General features: G+C 43.4%; 2 protein-coding genes across 4 annotated transcripts in view; both read right to left on the bottom strand.

Moving 5' to 3' along the window:
• Positions 1–14,189, bottom strand: part of LOC130355322 (keratin, type II cytoskeletal I-like) — a 98,453-nt gene extending 84,264 nt beyond the window's left edge. The window contains exon 1 of the mRNA XM_056555345.1: positions 14,055–14,189. The gene's annotated coding sequence lies outside the window, so the exon portion shown is untranslated. The remainder of the gene's footprint in view (positions 1–14,054) is intronic.
• The window catches only part of LOC130355319 (keratin, type II cytoskeletal 6C-like), an 80,211-nt gene that overhangs the window by 59,078 nt on the left and 3,243 nt on the right, over positions 1–17,890 (bottom strand). Inside the window, exon 2 of one of the 3 annotated variants that reach the window (XM_056555339.1) lies at positions 14,055–14,191. The exons of 1 other annotated variant lie outside the window; for it this stretch is intronic. The gene's annotated coding sequence lies outside the window, so the exon portion shown is untranslated. Of the gene's footprint in view, positions 1–6,773; positions 6,878–14,054; positions 14,192–17,890 lie in introns of those variants that run through there. One more of the 3 variants, XM_056555341.1, reaches the window with a different exon arrangement.

Raw genomic sequence — 17,890 nt, 5'->3', positions numbered from 1 at the left:
TGTTTTTTTTGTTTTTTTGTTTTTTTTTCATCGCTCCAACCTGTTTCCTTTGAATCTTGTGGTAATTTCAGAGCTAATATATATGACGACGACGATAGGGCCTCACAATATAAAAGATTAAAGAGATTTTTTTTTTTTTATTTAAATTGAAGATTTTGAATAGTTTAACAAGTTTAATGCACTAGCAGCATAAGGAGATCACATGGCAGCATAATGACAGAGCCTGTTAATTGGAATGAGCAAACTTTAAATCCATTTTTGAGGACTCTTTGGAGGGCAAGTCTGGTGCCAGAAGCCACGGTAATTCCAGCTCCGATAGTGTATAATTGCTGCAGTGAAAAAACTCATACTTGTGTGGTGTCCCGGTACGGTATCCTATCCGGTACCTCTGTATGCGGGTCCCCTTAGCCAGAGTCCCTAGGACGTCGGGGTACCCATTGTCTAGTTCACCCTTGGTCACCTCTCGTCCAGATAGTTATTGCACTAATAGCTTACTTAGGAAGCATGTAAATATTATATCCATGCCTATATATATAGTTAATTACCTGTCCATAGCGTATCAGGGCCTGCGGGTCACGTGGTTAGGAGAACTCTATGGTATTTCTGATTGAGGACCTTTGGAGGTCCTTGTGACGTAGTCAATCTCATCACGTTGTCTAACGGTGAGTGACAGATTTTCTGACCAATCAGATTCGCCCCGCCCCTGCCCATGTAAGGGAGCGGCGGCCATTGTTCTCGCTCTTGTTCCCGGGCTGTCAAACGAGCAGGATCTGCGCAGCTGTCTATCGCAGTGAGTTAGGCTTGAGCCTTGCGGCAACGGCTGATATATTCAGGATCGCGAGTGTATCAATCCCTAAGCACTCTGCAGGATCACCGGATCCTTATTTATCCCCTAAATCCGGACGGATCTGCAATAATTACCCTAAATTCAGAGACTTTAATTTATTTCAAGGTCCGCAACAATTGTCAGTCATTGAGGTATATGGAGACTGTTTGATTGAGACTGTTACTACTCTATGGATGTACCGCAAGCTGTTAAGTAAAATTTATGCAAGTTCAAATTTATCTACCTTGTGGACCTTCAGTCTTTATTTTTATGCACCTATCATTACTGGGAAGGGCGGCGATAGGCCGGAGAATCATCTCAGCATACTAGCCCTCAGCCTGGCGTCACGAACTATAGGGTTAACATTAACCCCTCAATTACTGAAACAATACCCCAACTACCAATACCCCCCAAGGGCTACCACACTTGTATGGTAACATCGAGCTGGCAGTCTGCCGCGAGGCCAGCTACCGTCTGTCCCAGCCCCTGCTTCTCAGCACCCCTCCCCACTCCCCATCCCCCATGCTCGTGACTAAGTGTCCCGGGTGCCTGATGATTTTACTATGAAAAAATACTGTCAAACTACAAGATCAATAAAAATACTGTAGATTACTGTAAACTACAAGATTAATATAACAAGGAGATCACATGAATAGATTAACAAGTTTAATGTAATGTCGCAGCAGCAAGAGGAGATCACATGGCGGCACAATGACACAGCCTGGAGGTGGCAGCAGCCTGACTAGATTATAGGGCCTCACAATTGAAAAGATTAAAGAGATTTTTTATATTTTAAATTGAAGATTTTGAATAGAAGCATGAGGAAATCACATGGCGCACAATGACACATCCTGGAAGTGGCGGCAGCTTATGTAGGCTGCAGAGCGGCACAATGACAGAGCCTGGAGGTGGCGGCAGGGTCAGGAGACCATATGGCATCCCAATTGAATAGATTAAAGAGATGTTTGATATGTCATTGGAAGATTTTGAAGAAATTAAAGGGGTACTCCGGTGGAAAACATTTTTTTAAAATAAACTGGTACCAAAAAGATTTGTAAATTACTTCTATTAAAAAATCTTAAAGGGGTACTTCACTGGAAAACATTTTCTTTAAAATCAACTGGTGCCAGAAAGTGAAAAATATTTATAAATTACTTATAATACACAGGAAGTACTCCAGTACTCCAGTGTATAATACACAGGAAGTTCATTTTTCTTCCTTTCTGCCGGACGACAAGTGCTCTCTGCTGACACCTCTGTTAATTTTAGGGACTGTCCAGAGTAGGAGCAAATTCCCATAGCAAACCTCTCTTGCTCTGGACAGTTCCTGACATAGACAGAGGTGTCAGCATAGAGCACTTGAGGTCAGGCAGAATGGAAATTCAAAAAGAAAAGAACTTCCTGTTGAGCATACAGCAGCTGACAAGTACTGGAAGGATTGGGATTTTTTAATAGAGGTAATTTACAAATCTGTTTAACTTTCTGGCACCAGTTGATTTAAAAGAAAATAGTTTCCAGTGGAGTACCCCTTTAATCCTTCCAGTACGTATAAGCAGCTGTAATTCTTTTCTTTTTGAATTTCTTTTCTGTCTGTCCACAGTGCTCTCTGCTGACACCTCTGTCCATGTCAGGAACTGTCCAGAGCAACATAGGTTTGCTATGGAAATTTTCTCCTGCTCTGGATAGTTCCTGACACGGACATAGGTGTCAGCAGAGAGCACTGTGGACAAACAGAAAAGAAATCCAAAAAGAAAATAATTTCCTCTGTAGTATACAACAGCTGATAAGTACTGGAAGGATTCAGATTTTTAATAGTTATTTACAAATCTGTTTAACTTTCTTGCACCAGTTGACTTAAAAAGACCCCAAAAATGTTTTCCACGGGAGTACCCCTTTAACCCCTTAAGGACTCAGCCCATTTTGGCCTTAAGGATTCAGACAATTTAATTTTTATGTTTTCATTTTTTCCTCCTCGCCTTCTAAAAATCATAACTCTTTTATATTTTCATCCACAGACTAGTATGAGGGCTTGTTTTTTGCGCGACCAGTTGTCCTTTGTAATGACATAACTCATTATATCATAAAATGTATGACGCAACCAAAAAACACTATTTTTGTGGGGAAATTAAAACGAAAAACGCAATTTTGCTAATTTTGGAAGGTTTTGTTTTCACACCGTACAATTTATGGTAAAAATGACGTGTGTTCTTTATTCTGAGGGTCAATACAATTAAAATGATACCCATTATTACGTACTTTTATATTATTGTTGCGCTTAAAAAAAAATCACAAACTTTTTAACCAAATTAGTACGTTTATAATCCCTTTATTTTGATGACCTCTAACTTTTTTATTTTTCCGTATAAGTGGCGGTATGGGGGCTCATTTTTTGCGCCATGATCTGTACTTTTTTTTGATACCACATTTGCATATAAAAAACTTTTAATACATTTTTTATAATTATTTTTTTTAATAAAATGTATTAAAAAAGTAGGAATTTTGGACTTTTTTTTTTTTTTTTCGTTCACGCCGTTCACCGTACGGGATCATTAAAATTTTATTTTAATAGTTTGGACATTTACGCACGCGGCGATACCAAATATGTCTATAAAAAATGTTTTTTACGCTTTTTGGGGGTAAAATAGGAAAAAACGGACGTTTTACTTTTTTATTGGGGGAGGGGATTTTTCACTTTTTTTTTCACTTTTACATTTTTTTACATTTTTTTTTACACTTGAATAGTCCCCATAGGGGACTATTCATAGCAATACCATGATTGCTAATACTGATCTGTTCTATGTATAGGACATAGAACAGATCAGTACTATCGGTCATCTCCTGCTCTGGTCTGCTCGATCTCAGACCAGAGCAGGAGATGCCGGGAGCCGCACGGAGGAAGGTGAGGGGACCTCCGTGCGGCGTTATGAATGATCGGATCCCCGCAGCAGCGCTGCGGCCGATCCGATCGTTCATTTAAATCGCGAACTGCCGCAGATGCCGGGATCTGTATTGATCCCGGCACCTGAGGGGTTAATGGCGTACGCCCGCGAGATCGCGGGCGTCGGCCATTGCCGGCGGGTCCCTGGCTGCGATCAGCAGCCGGGATCAGCCGCGCATGACACGGGCATCGCTCCGATGCCCGCGGTTATGCTTAGGACGTAAATGTACGTCCTGGTGCGTTAAGTACCACCTCACCAGGACGTACATTTACGTCCTGCGTCCTTAAGGGGTTAACAAGTTTAATGTGCCACAGCATGAGGAGATCACATGGCGACAGAATGACACAGCCTGGAGGTGGCGGGAGCCTATCTAGGTGGCAGAGCAGCATAATAACAGAGCCTGGAGGTGGCAGCAGAAGCATGAGGAGACCATATGGCAGCACAATAACAGAGCCTGGAGATGGCACCATCAGCATGAGGAGACCATATGGCTGCACAATGAGAGAGCCTGGAGGTGGCAGCATCAGCATGAAGAGACCATATGATGGCACAATGAGCGAGCCTGGAGGTGGCAGCATCAGGAGACCACCATATGGCAGCACAATGAAAGAGCCTGGAGGTGGCAGCATCAGGAGACCATATGGCGGCACAATCAGAGAGCCTGGGGGTGGCAACAGCAGCTTGAGGGCCTTGCCAACTGAGGGTTGATTCTGAGGAACCGACTGTTGACTGGGGTGCCAAATATCACTTGGGATAAAGGGGATGACTGAGTGAACCAATCAATCATGGGTCGAGACACGACCGCTAGCTGACACGGGAGCTCAGACCTCTCGCTGCAACTCCTGCTGCCACGCGCCCCTACTCTGCTGCGACCTCTGCTTGAGCCTGATAAATTTAGGCCTCTGCCACTCCTCTGTGAATGTCCTGGCACTTCTCTGCCTGACATACTTGTACAACAGCTGAGTGTGTATATATTACACTTATGATAGGAAAATATGCCCCAGTTTGGTTACACCTGAATTAGGCATTAAAAGCAGGTGTGTAGGTATTTCTGGCCTTTAACAATAATTGGCCCCTATGAGGTTAACAGGAGAAAACGTAAAAGCGCTGAGTGCCTGTATATTACACTTATGATAGGAAAATACACCCCAGTACGGTTACTCTGAGATTTAGGCATTAAAGGGTAGCTCCCACCATCCTATTTTTTTTTTGCTAGCCTGTTTCCCCCCCCCCCCCCTCGCCACGGCACTAGCCTGTTCCCTCCTCCCCCCCGCCCCGCATACCCCGTTCCCTCATTACACTTGCAGTTACTGCAGAGTCCGGCAGCGGGTGTGCAGGGACAACGGCGGCAACGAGGCGGCGGCGATGTGCGGGAGGAGTGGCCTCCCAGCCAGTGGCCGGGGTGCCAATGCGCTCACTCCCGCCTGTCTGATTGACATGCAGGGAGCGAGTGCAGCCTAACTGAAAAAGGACTGATTGCCACTCCAAAATCAGTCCTTTTTCAGTGGCCGGTTTTTAAATGTAAATTAAACCTTTTTAATGAAAAAATAATAATAAATGTATATTAGAGATATGTTGTAGTACATAAGTACTACAACATATCAAAAAATAAAGTTGGTGACAGTGCCCATTTAAAAGCAGTTGACTAGGTCTTTTAGTGCTCACACTAATTGGCCCCTATTAGCTTTAGAGTAATACACCCCAGTACAGTTGCAGCATAAAGTTTACTCTCTCTCCCTCCCTCCCTACTGTCCCTGTCTATCTGCCTGCCTGCAGTGATGGGGGCTTCAGGTGAATGGATTCACTGCAAAGATCTGTTCTGTATTGAACACACAGTGTCTGCTCTCTGAAAAAAAAGTCCCAGAAATGCCTGTGTTTAGCAGGGGCTGCCGAATATATACGGCTGTGACATCACAGGGGTGGCTGCTGCTGATAGGCTGCATGCCGCATGTGATTCAGGGTGATCCCGCCTACCCGCCTTCCCAGAATTCCTTGCCCCCATGTCCTCACATGTATAGCTGCCATTTTAGATTCCCTGGACCGCACTAATTGGAGTTTAATGAAGCGATTCTTTTTATGCAATCGTGGCGATATTTGGATTTGTTACAAATCAAATTTTTTCAGGAAATTCGTAGCTAATTCAGATTCGTCCGAATCGATTTGCTCATCTCTACTTGCCACAAGATCTCCTCTTAGCATTTCCAGGTGGTTACTTTTGTTCCTAAAGACCACACTCTCAGGAACCTAACTTCACTTTCCCCTCCCACTGTCTATGTGGCCCAGCCCAACTGTCCTAACATCTCAGGCCCCACTAGCAAGCCCACATTAAAGTAACTATCCAGGGTACTTCACCAGAAGAGAAGCTGAACCTCTTCCTTCCCTTTTGCCACATCTTCCAGAATTCAGTCCACCAACTTCTCAGTAGAAAGAAAAGCTTGTGTCCAGTTTTCAGGCCTCAGGCCAGCAACCCATTTTGTTTGCACTCAACCTTTGTACCTCACCAAGGTTACTCCAGCTCACTGTGATCTTTCAGAGCTGATGACAATTTTGGCAGTCAGACAAGGAGAATGACTTCTGTACACCAAACACACTCACGTTTACACATGTGGTCAACTTAACTGACACAAATACATTCAATCAGGGGCAGACACAGACAGCAGAGGGCCCCTGTGCAAAGAATGTGCCTGCCCCCCCCCCCCCCCCTCATACGTCAACTGTCCAGGACCCTTCCCCTTCATAGTCACTTACTCAGGTGGACCCACATATGTCACATGCTTAGGGGGGTTCCCACCCATATCTGATGCTCAGAAGGACCCCCCTCCTAATATCAGTTGTTAATTATTTATTAAGGCTCCCCATATGCCGCAGCTTATTCAGGCCCCCACATTAAGTAACATAGTTTCCCCACATTAGGTAGCATAGTTTACCCACATTAGGTAGCATAGCCCCCCCCCCCCCCCCCCCAAACACAGACAGACACACACACACACACACACAGAGACACTTACCTGGCCTGCGCAGCGCTTCTCTTCTCCGGCGGCGGCCTGATGAGTGACGTCACTGAAGTCCTCCTGCACGGGTCTGTGGACATACGTCACTTGCGCGATGTCCCTCGTCAGACCCGGGTCGGCCAGCTGCAGACTCACTGTCTAAAGCAGTGTTTCCCAACCTTTTCCGGCTCTGGGCACCGCTCAGAAGTTGACAAGCAAAAAAAATTATATTAAAAAAAAGTTGCAATGCACAATATCTATTTATTTGTGGGTATGTAGATTACAGTCCTCCTTTATACAGAAACTCACAAATTAAGTCTTCTCTAATCAGCGTTGTTCCCCTTTCTTCTCCGTCTGGTCCAGGCTGTCATCACCATTTCTTCCAGCCACAATTCTTCACTGTTAAACTGCAAAACAAACCTATTAGGCTCCGCACTTTACAAAGCATCAGCTTGCAGATTCTCCTTTTACAATTGAAGAATAATACAGGGGTTTATAGGTGTAAAGGGTGATGGAGGGGTGTACAAAGGTGTACATGGGTGTGAAGGTGTGAAGAGGAGTGTACATGGGTGGCAGAAGGGTGTACATTGGTGGCAGAGGGGTGTAGAGGAGTGTACATGGGTGACAGGGGGCGTAAGGGGTGACAGGTGTGTAGGGGGTGATAGACTGGTTTACATGGGTGACAGAGGGGTGTTTGGGGAGTAGAGTAGTGTACATGGTGACATGGGTGTAGAGGAGTGTACATGGGTGACAGAGCAGTGTAGAGGACTGTACATGGGTGACAGGGCAGTGTAGAGGAGTGTACATGGGTGACAGGGGGCGTAAGGGGTGACAGAGGTGTGTAGGGGGTGATAGACTGGTTTACATGGGTGACAGAGGGGTGTTTGGGGAGTAGAGGAGTGTACATGGTGACATGGGTGTAGAGGAGTGTACATGGGTGACAGAGCAGTGTAGAGGACTGTACATGGGTGACAGAGGGGTGCACATCGGTGACAGGGGTGATGGGGGAGTAGAGGAGTGTACATGGTGACATGGGTGTAGAGGAGTGTACATGGGTGACAGAGTAGTGTAGAGGACTGTACATGGGTGACAGAGGGGTGTACATGAGTGACAGAGGGGTATAGAAGAGTGTACATGGGTGACAGGGGGCGACTGAGGTGTGTAGGGGTGATAGACGGGTGTACATGGATGACAGAGGGGTGTTGAGGGAGTAGAGGAGTGTACATGGTGACATGGTTGTAGAGGAGTGTACATGGGTGACAGGGGGGGGGTAGAGGGGTGTACATGGGTGACAGAGGGGTGTAGAAGAGTGTACATGGGTGACAGAGGGGTGTAGAGGAGTGTACATGGGTGACAGAGGGGTGTAGAGGAGAGTATATGGGTGATAGAGGGGTGTACATGGGTGACAGGGGGATGGACAGGGGTGACAGAGGGGTGGCCAAGGTGGACATGAATGACAGTAGGGTGGACACAGGAGACAGGGGGGTGGACATGTGAGACAGGGGCAGGTGAACAGGGGGTGGACAAGAATGACAATGGGAAGAAAAGAGGGGTGACAAGGGTGACAAAGGGACAGAGGGGTGAATAGGGGGGTTGACATAGGTGACAGGGGGTAAACTGGGGGTGGACGGGGGGGTGAACATGGGTGACAGGGATGGACAAGGGGGACATGGATGACAGGAGGATAAACATGGGTGACAGGGATGGACAAGGGGGTGGACAATGTGGACATGAATGACCGGAGGATGGACATGGGTGCCGGGGGGGGGGGGGGGGTGGACATGGGTGATGGGGGGGGTGGACATGGGTGATGGGAGGTGGGGTGGACATGGGTGATGGGAGGTGGGGTGGACATGGGTTGAAAAGGGGTAACAGAGGGGTGGAAAGGGTACAGTACTTACCTTAAGCAAGCCATTTTTCTTAACTCCACCAGCATGGGAATCCAGCGCAGCTTCCATGTTCTTCCCCTCTCGGGCAGGACACCGACAGGGCGCTCATGCCCTGCGCCGCAGGGAGGAGGGGGACACTGGGAGACGCTGGGGGACTCTGTGTGCGCACGCACAGTAAAGCGTACACAGGCTTCCCCTGTGCCGCCGTGGGTCACAGGCGGGGCGAGAAATTTGAAAACACTGGTTGGGAATCACTGGAGTCTAAAGTGCCTGCTGCGATATTATGCACCTCGGACACTTTAGAACAGTGAACAGAGGCGGCGCATCGCCACTACTAACGTGTGTGGTGTGTGTGGTGTGAGGGGGCCCGCCGTCCTTGATGCACCCTTCTCTAATACTTGGTTGCACAAGCTTTGGAAACAATGATAGCATCCAAATGTTTTTTGTACCCTCTTGGGAGCTTATTGGACCTGTGTTTTAGTAGTTTTTCCCCCTCTGTTATTCTCTCAAGACCTTGAATGTATACAAGGGTCCTTATCACAATAGTATACTCCAGTGCTCAATAGAGTTTTAAATTATATTGCTGTAGGACCCATTTTGTTTGCCTCAAACCTAGCTTTTTTTACACTTAGAGCACATTTTACTCTAAAATGTTCCAGTAAAACTTTCAAGGCCTTCAGCCCCAAAGCAGCCCAGCAGCATCATGGTGCACTTTTATTTATGGGCTTCATTTCCTCAAATATAAACATAGAACTTGTATAAAATGACAGAGAGTTCTAGTTTGGTTTTTGTCTATATAACTTTTGGCAAAGTTATGTCACCCTTTTCAGTCACTCTTGCTTTCAATCTTTTTGTTTGCTGTGACTACGACATTTGGTAGATTCATCAGGCTGATATTTTTGTTCCTTTACTAGTATATTTTATCTTACAGTGTGATACAGTAATAACTCCAGGTGCACCAACCTGTAATATGTCACAGATAGCTCAGGCCAAAGGCCTGTAACTTTAGCTGCTCCATACATTGTAGGAGATCATAAGAATTTATAAGTAGTTAGATATTGTTTTTTTTATTTTTTTTTATTTTTTTTGGAGGGGGCACTTTAACCATTAAGACACTAAGGTCCACTTTAACTATGTGTGGGGTACTAGGGGAACTAAGTGGAAGCTATGCCACTAAATAAATGCAGTAAGAGGGCATTATCAATGTAAGCAGGGCTCTAATGGGGTACTTTTACTGTGAGGGGGGAACTATTACTTCCTACAGGCACAAAGGAAGGCACTGTTTCTGTATAGGACACTTAAAGGGGTATTCCAGGAATGTTATTTACTTGACTATGCTACAGGGGCTGTAAAGTTAGTGTAGTTCATAATATAGTGTCTGTACCTGTGTGTGACGGTTTTCTCACAATTCTTATGCGATTTTCACCCATATATTAATTTTTTACAGCATACAAAACGACTTGTTTCAGATTTTTCCCAGGTTGCAAAGCAGCCAAGACTTGAGTCACTAGTCAGCTGATGACAGGGAGCCTGTCTGCTTCAATGGGTGGAGGGATCACTTGGTGGGAGAGAGATCAGTCTGTAACTAATGCAACAACTGTTGGTACCCTGAATGAAAACCACAGGTCTTTTGAATGGATGACGCTCATTTATGTTTCAATGGGTGGGGTGGCTGATGTGTGGGAGGGAGGAAAATGGAATTATGGGATTTGTAGGCAAAAAAGAAAAATTCAAACAGGAAATACCAGTTCACAAAAAGCTAGCCACAGTGTTATGGTAATCTCACAACATAGCCATTTAGCCCCAAGACAAGCGCAAATCCTTCCTAAGCATGTCCATTACTGCCTGGTACGTATTAAAATCCCCTTATGGTGGATAACCCCTTTAAAGGTTGCTATTACAAGAACAATAATAAGAGCACTATCACTTTGTTGATGCCCCTAAGGTACTACACAAAGAGGGATACTATAGCTGTGTTGGGTGCAAAGAGAGGCCCTATTACTGAGTACAATACAAATAGAGGCACTATTACGTGTATGGAGGCCCATCTGAGTGGCACTGTTTTTTGGGGGTACCTGATTATTAAAAAGCAAGGGGGAAAGTTTTTTGGTTTTATAAATAAATAATATACTGTATAATTTTTAAATGTGATCCATCCCCATGCTTTTTCATAAACAGTCAGCAACAATGAGCAGCAGCCTAGTATTACATGTGTGGGAAGGTCATTGGATTTTGGGCCTTTCCAAACCAATCAATTCCAGTCTGAAGCTACCTCATAGCCATAGGATCATTTTAGAGGCTCCAGGCTTGATGGTATTTGTCATTTCTCAGTACCCCTAATAGCAGAAAAAGCAGTATTACCTCATTTTGATTTCTTGAGTTAATCACAGAAGAACTAGCACAGTTCTAGGACTTTTAGTCCTATAGTAGGTTTTCAGCTACCTATGGTTTGACTTGACTACCAGGCTTATAACATCCAATAGTTTCTCAACGTAGGGAACATCAACCAGTTGGAAGTCTGTCGCTTTGGGTGGATTGTGAAGTAGGCAGGGAAAGTGGCTGTGGGCGAGCTCGGGGCTGCACTATTCCCTGTGCTTTATGAAAAACAGGCACACATAAACATGGATAAAATAGCCCCCATGAATTTTCCATGATTTGAATGAAAATGGTGTGTTTTTTGCAAATCTTAGGAAAATGCAGACATGTCTCTACACTATTCAGGAGCCCAATTTCCCTGTGGGCCAGACAAAAGCTGCTAATACAGCTGAAAGAAGAAGGCATGTGTGAAATAGGAGGTCTACAGATGTAAACTGCGTCTCCATAGTATGTGTGCAGTGATAGAGATTCATGCAATCTACATATTGCAATTAACCATAATTCATCTACCGTATGTCCATGAGATTTTACGTCACATTTACATGTATACTGGATATGTTACTGCGTTACTTTACTATAGAAGCCAGGCCACTATTTTTATATTTTCTATCTACAGGCTTACACAATACATATTTTGTTTCCCTTTAGGTATAGGTGTGTAACAGTTTACTAGTCATGGTGCCACTTGTAGTTCCTCAAGAGAAGAAGACAGAAATAAATGGTCTGAGACTGCACCTAGTGGCCTATTCTCAGTTTCTAACTTTGCTGCAATAGGTTTAATAAGACTTAAGCCTATAAAATTCTGTTATGAAAAGTCACCTTCATAACTTCTTTACTGCATGTATCACCATGTCCTGTGGTGCTTGTTTGCCTGCAATAAAACAAGTCTAAAGCCTGACATGGGATAGGTCTCCATGGAGAATAATATTTTTGGTAGTTTTTTCCTTATATGCGACTAGATGTTTCATATAAGCTTACTAGCTAAACCCCATTTAGAAGTGGAGACAGAATGAGACATTCCAAAAGAATTGACTGTTACTACTTTCCTATTCTAGTCAAACATAACTTAGACGTTCCAGATGTTACATAATATTCGTAAACAATATAAGTCCTTTTACGACCTCTGGCAAAAATTATGAAATAGTGACAGTCAGAAGGAGCTCTCCTAGCTATTTTTACTTTGTAGAAAATACCCAAAACAATTTATTTTGTGCTGGGTTCAAACACAGCAGAATTGTGCTATGCCGCAAACTTTTATTGCAATTTGCTACTGTTTTGTTGAAAAATCACATGGCCAAAAACCCAACCACAAAACTCTGGTTCTTCATGGTTAGACAAATGTAGCTTTGCTGTGCAGTAATTAGCCCATTGGCACTAAATATGCATGAACCCAACCTAATACTTGAATATTCTGGCTTCGTGACACATGCCTCAAGCTAATTAAATTATTTTAATGAATTAATTAATGGCATGATTGGAGAATAAACCCACTGGGTTGCTGCAGATATATTTTGAGGCTAAACTGAGGCATTGTAAATTCTTTAACCCCTTAACGACCAAGGACGTATATTTACGTCCTTGGCCGGCTCCCGTAATATAACGCGGGGTCACGCGGTGACCCTGTGTCATATCGGGTCGGTCTCGGCATATAACTGAATCCGGGACCCGGGGCAGATGGCGTGCAGCAGCGATCGCTGTGCTGCACGCTATTAACCCTTTAGACGTTGCATTCGTTGAATGCCGCATCTAAAACAAAACCAAAAGCTTCCCAGCTGCTCAGTGGGGCTGATCGGGACCACCACAGTGAAAATGAGGTGTCCCGATCAGCTAGGATGTGAGCGGAGGTCCTCTTACCTTCCTCCGGTGCGTCGGGTTGGCGATTGATTGCTCCAAGCCTGAGATGCAGGCTTGAGCAATTGACCGCCGATGACACTGATCAATGCAAAGTTATAAATGTCATTTAACCCTTTCGCTAATAAAAATCCAAATCCCCCCCCTTTTCCCTTCAAAAAAAAAAAAAAACATATATATAAAAAAACATGTATATAAAAATATATATGAACATGTGTGGTATCGCCGTGTGTATAAATGTCTGAACTATAAAAATATATCATTAATTAAACCGCACAGTCAATGACGTACAGGCAAAAAAATTCAAAAGTCCAAAATAACGTCTTTTTGGTCACTTTTTATAGCATGAAAAAAGGAATTAAAAGCGATCAAAAAGTCCGACCAATACCAAAATGGTACCACTAAAAACTTCAGATCACGGCGCAAAAAATAAGCCCTCACACTGCCCAATGTGCATTAAAATAAAAAAAAGTTATAGGGGTCAGAAGATGACAATTTTAAACGTATACATTTTCCTGCATGTAGTTATGATTTTTTCCAGAAGTACGACAAAATCAAACCTATATAAGTAGGGTATCATTTTAACCGTATGGACCTACAGAATAAAGATAAGGTGTCATTTTTACTGAAAAAATTACTACGTAGAAAGCCTCCAAAATTTACAAAATGGCGTTTTTTCTTCAATTTCATTGCACAATGATTTTTTTTTCTGTTTCGCCGTAGATTTTTGGGTAAAATGACTGATGTCATTACAAAGTAGAATTGGTGGCGCAAACAATAAGCCATCATATGGATTTTTAGGTGCACAATTGAAAGGGTTATGATTTTTAAAAGGTGAGGAGGAGAAAATGAAAGTGCAAAAACGGAAAAACCTGTGGCCCTTAAGGAGTTAAAAGGGTATTCTGGGATTTATTAAGTTTTAACTATTCTGCCCATTATGCATAGTTATGTCAGTTATCCATTTACTTGTTGGATGGCTGTGCGGCGGATCGCCCGCTTTTTGTTCATTACACTTTTTGTTCTGCACTACACCTCATAATGAAGGTATTCTCCACTAAGAACATTTCTTCTAGGGAAGGCATTTCATGGAGTATGCCACTGTTTCATTTTATATTGGATTTTTGCATATAAAGGGACAGTAGGGTCCCAAGAAAGAATAAATTGGTTAATGGGTTAATGTTACCTGTTTCAAGTATATTTCCGGGATAAGCTGTCGTGTGTGAACAAATTACAGTATATCATTTTTATGTGGCATTTTTCATTAGATTTCTTCTCTTCAGGTTTCATTCTTAATGTTCAGTAGTTACATAGTTTGTAAAACTGAAAAAAAAAATATATACATACTATAGATATATATATATATATATATATATATATATATATATATATATATATAGATAGATAGATAGATAGATAGATATATATATATATATATATATATATATATATATACACACACACATACACAGGGTGGGCCATTTATATGGATACACCTTCATAAAATGGGAATGGTTGGTGATATTAACTTCCTGTTTGTGGCACATTAGTATATGTGAGGGGGGGGGGAAACTTCTCAAGACGGATGGTGACCATGGCGGGCATTTTGAAGTCGGCCATTTTCAATCCAACATTTGTTTTTTCAATAGGAAGAGGGTCATGTGACACATCAAACTTATTGGGAATTTCACAAGAAAAACAATGATGTGCTTGGTTTTAATGTATCTTTATTCTTTCATGAGTTATTTACAAGTTTTTGACCACTTATAAAATGTGTTCAATGTGCTGCCCATTGTGTTGGATTGTCAATGCAACCCTCTTCTCCCACTCTTCACACACTGATAGCAACACCGCAGGAGAAATGCTAGCACAGGCTTCCAGTATCCGTAGGTTCAGGTGCTGCTGAGTGGGCAAAACAAAAATTAGAACAGGACCCTCAGTTTACGCAGAAGATTTTGTTCAGTGATGAAGCAAACTTTTGTGTGAATGATGAAGTTAACAAACAAAACCACCGCTATTGGTCTGACACAAACCCACATTGGATAGATCCCTCCAAGACTGTTGGAACACAAAAATTGATGATATGGTGTGGTATATGGGGTACAAAGATAGTGGGGCCATTCTTCATCAATGGAAACCTCAAGGCCACTGGATATGCGAAATTACTACATGATGATGTGTTTCCCTCTTTATGCACTGAAGCTGGCACGTTCCCTGAGTTTTTCCAGCAAGATGGTGCACCACCCCATTATGGGTGTCAGGTCCGAGCATTCCTAGATGAACAGTTTCCTGGAAAGTGGATTGGTCGTCGTGTGCCAGTTGAATGGCCCCCAAGGTCTCCCGATCTGACCCCCTTAGACTTTTATCTTTGGGGTCATCTGAAGGCAATTGTCTATGCTGTGAAGATACAAGATGTGCAGCACCTGAAACTACGGATACTGCAAGCCTGTGCTAGCATTTCTCCTGCGGTGTTGCTATCAGTGTGTGAAGAGTGGGAGAAGAGGGTTGCATTGACAATCCAAGACAATAGGCAGCACATTGAACACATTTTATAAGTGGTCAGAAACTTATAAATAACTCATGAAATAATAAAGTTACATTAAAACCAAGCACTTAAATTGTTTTTCTTGTGAAATTCCCAATAAGTTTGATGTGTCACGTGACCCTCTTCCTATTGAAAAAACAAAAGTTGGATTCAAAATGGCCGACTTCAAAATGGCCGCCATGGTCACTACCCATCTTAAAAAGTTTCCCCCCCTCACATATACTAATGTGCCACAAACAGGAAGTTAATATCACCAACCATTCTCATTTTACAAAGGTGTATCCATATAAATGGCCCACCCTGTATATGTATCCAGTTCCGCCTGTTACCCTATAGTGTTCCTGAGATAGAACCCACTATGATGGCTCCTCTATATCTCTAAAGTACACCTTCAGAAGCAGCAGCATGGAGCATATTATAGAGAACTATTGAGCAGTATAAGGTGTTAACAATAGGGCCCTTATGTTTTTATTTATAGGAGGACTTGTAGTTTTAATGGCATTTCAATTTCTTTTTAGCACATTTTTAGAAGGCAATATATGTACAAAAAAAAAAGCATTTCCACCATAGTTTTGTTTTTTTCCTTAACATTAATAATGTGCAGTAAAATAAAACTATAATTTTGTTGGTTCATCAAGATTACAGCACAATAAATTATTTATTTATTTTTGTTGTTTTTTTGTTAACCTCTTCAGGACATAGGGCGTATGGATACGCCCTGCATTCCGAGTCCTTAAGGACCGAGGGCGTATCCATACGCCCGCAACCCGCTCCGCCCCTCTTCCGGAGGATGTGATTGGGACGTGGACCCCGGGAGCTGGGGACCCCGATCCCCGGCGTCAATGTTGGGATTGGGGCCCCAGGAGCGGCGGCGGCGGGACTGACCTGTTCCCTGAGCAGCAGCAGGTGGTGAGTGACAGCCTCCTGCTGTTGCTTAGCAACAGCTCCCAGCATGCAAAAAGGGCATGCTGGGAGCTGTAGTTATGCAACAGCAGGAGGCAGTCAACCACAACTCCCAGCATTCCCTTATGGGCATGCTGGGACTTATGGTTTTGCAACAGCTGGAGGTAAATTTTTTCTATGGAAAAGTGTACCTTCAGCTGTTGTATAACTACAACTCCCAGTTGTAGTTTTGCAACAGCTGAAGGCACAATGGTTGTGAAACTCAGAGTTTTTTTTTTACCTAACTCAGTGTTTCACGACCGGTGTGCCTCCAGCTGTTGCAAACTACAACTCTCAGCAGTCATGCTGGGAGTTGTAGTTTTGCAACAGCTGGAGGCACACTGGTTGTGAAACACTGAGTTAGGTCACAAACTCAGTGATATATAACCAGTGTGCTTACAGCTGTTGCAAAACTAAAACTCTCAGCATGTACAGTCTGTTAGCGCATGCTGGGAGTTGTAGTTTTGCAACAGCTGGATGTTACCCCCCTCCCCCCCAATGTGAAAGTACAGGGTACACTCACATGGGCGGAGGTTTACAGCAAGTATCCGGCTGCAAGTTTGAGCTGCGGCAAACTGCCAGCGAGAAACTACTGTGAACCCCTGCCCGTGCGACTGTACCCTAAAAACACTACACTAACAAAAAATAAAATAAAAGTAAAAAACACTACATATACACATACCCCTACACAGCCCCCCTCCCCTCCCCAATAAAAATGAAAAACGTCTGGTACGCCACTGTTTCCTCCAGCTGTTGCAAAACAACAACTCCCAGTATTGTCGGACAGCCGTTGACTGTCCAGGCATGCTGGGAGTTTTGCAACAGCTGGAGGCACCCTGTTTGGGAATCACTGGCGTAGAATTCCCCTATGTCCACCCCTATGCAAGTCCCTAATTTAGGCCTCAAATGCGCATGGCGCTCTCACTTTGGAGCCCTGTCGTATTTCAAGGCAACAGTTTAGGGCCACATATGGGGTATCGCCATACTCGGGAGAAATTGTGTTAAAAATTTTGGGGGGTATTTTCTGCTTTTACCCTTTTTAAAAATGTAAAATTATTGGGAAAACAAGCATTTTAGGTAAAACAAAAAATTTTTTTTTTTACATATGAAAAAGTCGTGAAACACCTGTGGGGTATAAAGGTTCACTTAACCCCTTGTTACGTTCCCCGAGGGGTCTAGTTTCCAAAATGGTATGCCATGTGTTTTTTTTTTTGCTGTCCTGGCACCATAGAGGCTTCCTAAATGCGGCATGCCCCCAGAGCAAAATTTGCTTCCAAAAAGCCAAATGTGACTACTCCTCTTCTGAGACCTGTAGTGCGCCAGCAGAGCACTTTTCACCCCCTTATGGGGTGTTTTCTGAATCGGGAGAAATTGGGCTTCAAATTTTGAGGGGTATTTTCTGCTATTACCCTTTTTAAAAATGTAAAATTTTTGAGAAAACAAGCATTTTAGTAAATTTTTTTTTTTTTTTATATTTGCAAAAGTCATGAAACACCTGTGGGGTATTAAGGCTCACTTTATCACATGTTACATTC

Source organism: Hyla sarda, chromosome 2 (genome assembly GCF_029499605.1).
Source record: "Hyla sarda isolate aHylSar1 chromosome 2, aHylSar1.hap1, whole genome shotgun sequence".
Taxonomy (NCBI): domain Eukaryota; kingdom Metazoa; phylum Chordata; class Amphibia; order Anura; family Hylidae; genus Hyla; species Hyla sarda.
This window is presented reverse-complemented; position numbering and strand designations above follow the sequence as displayed.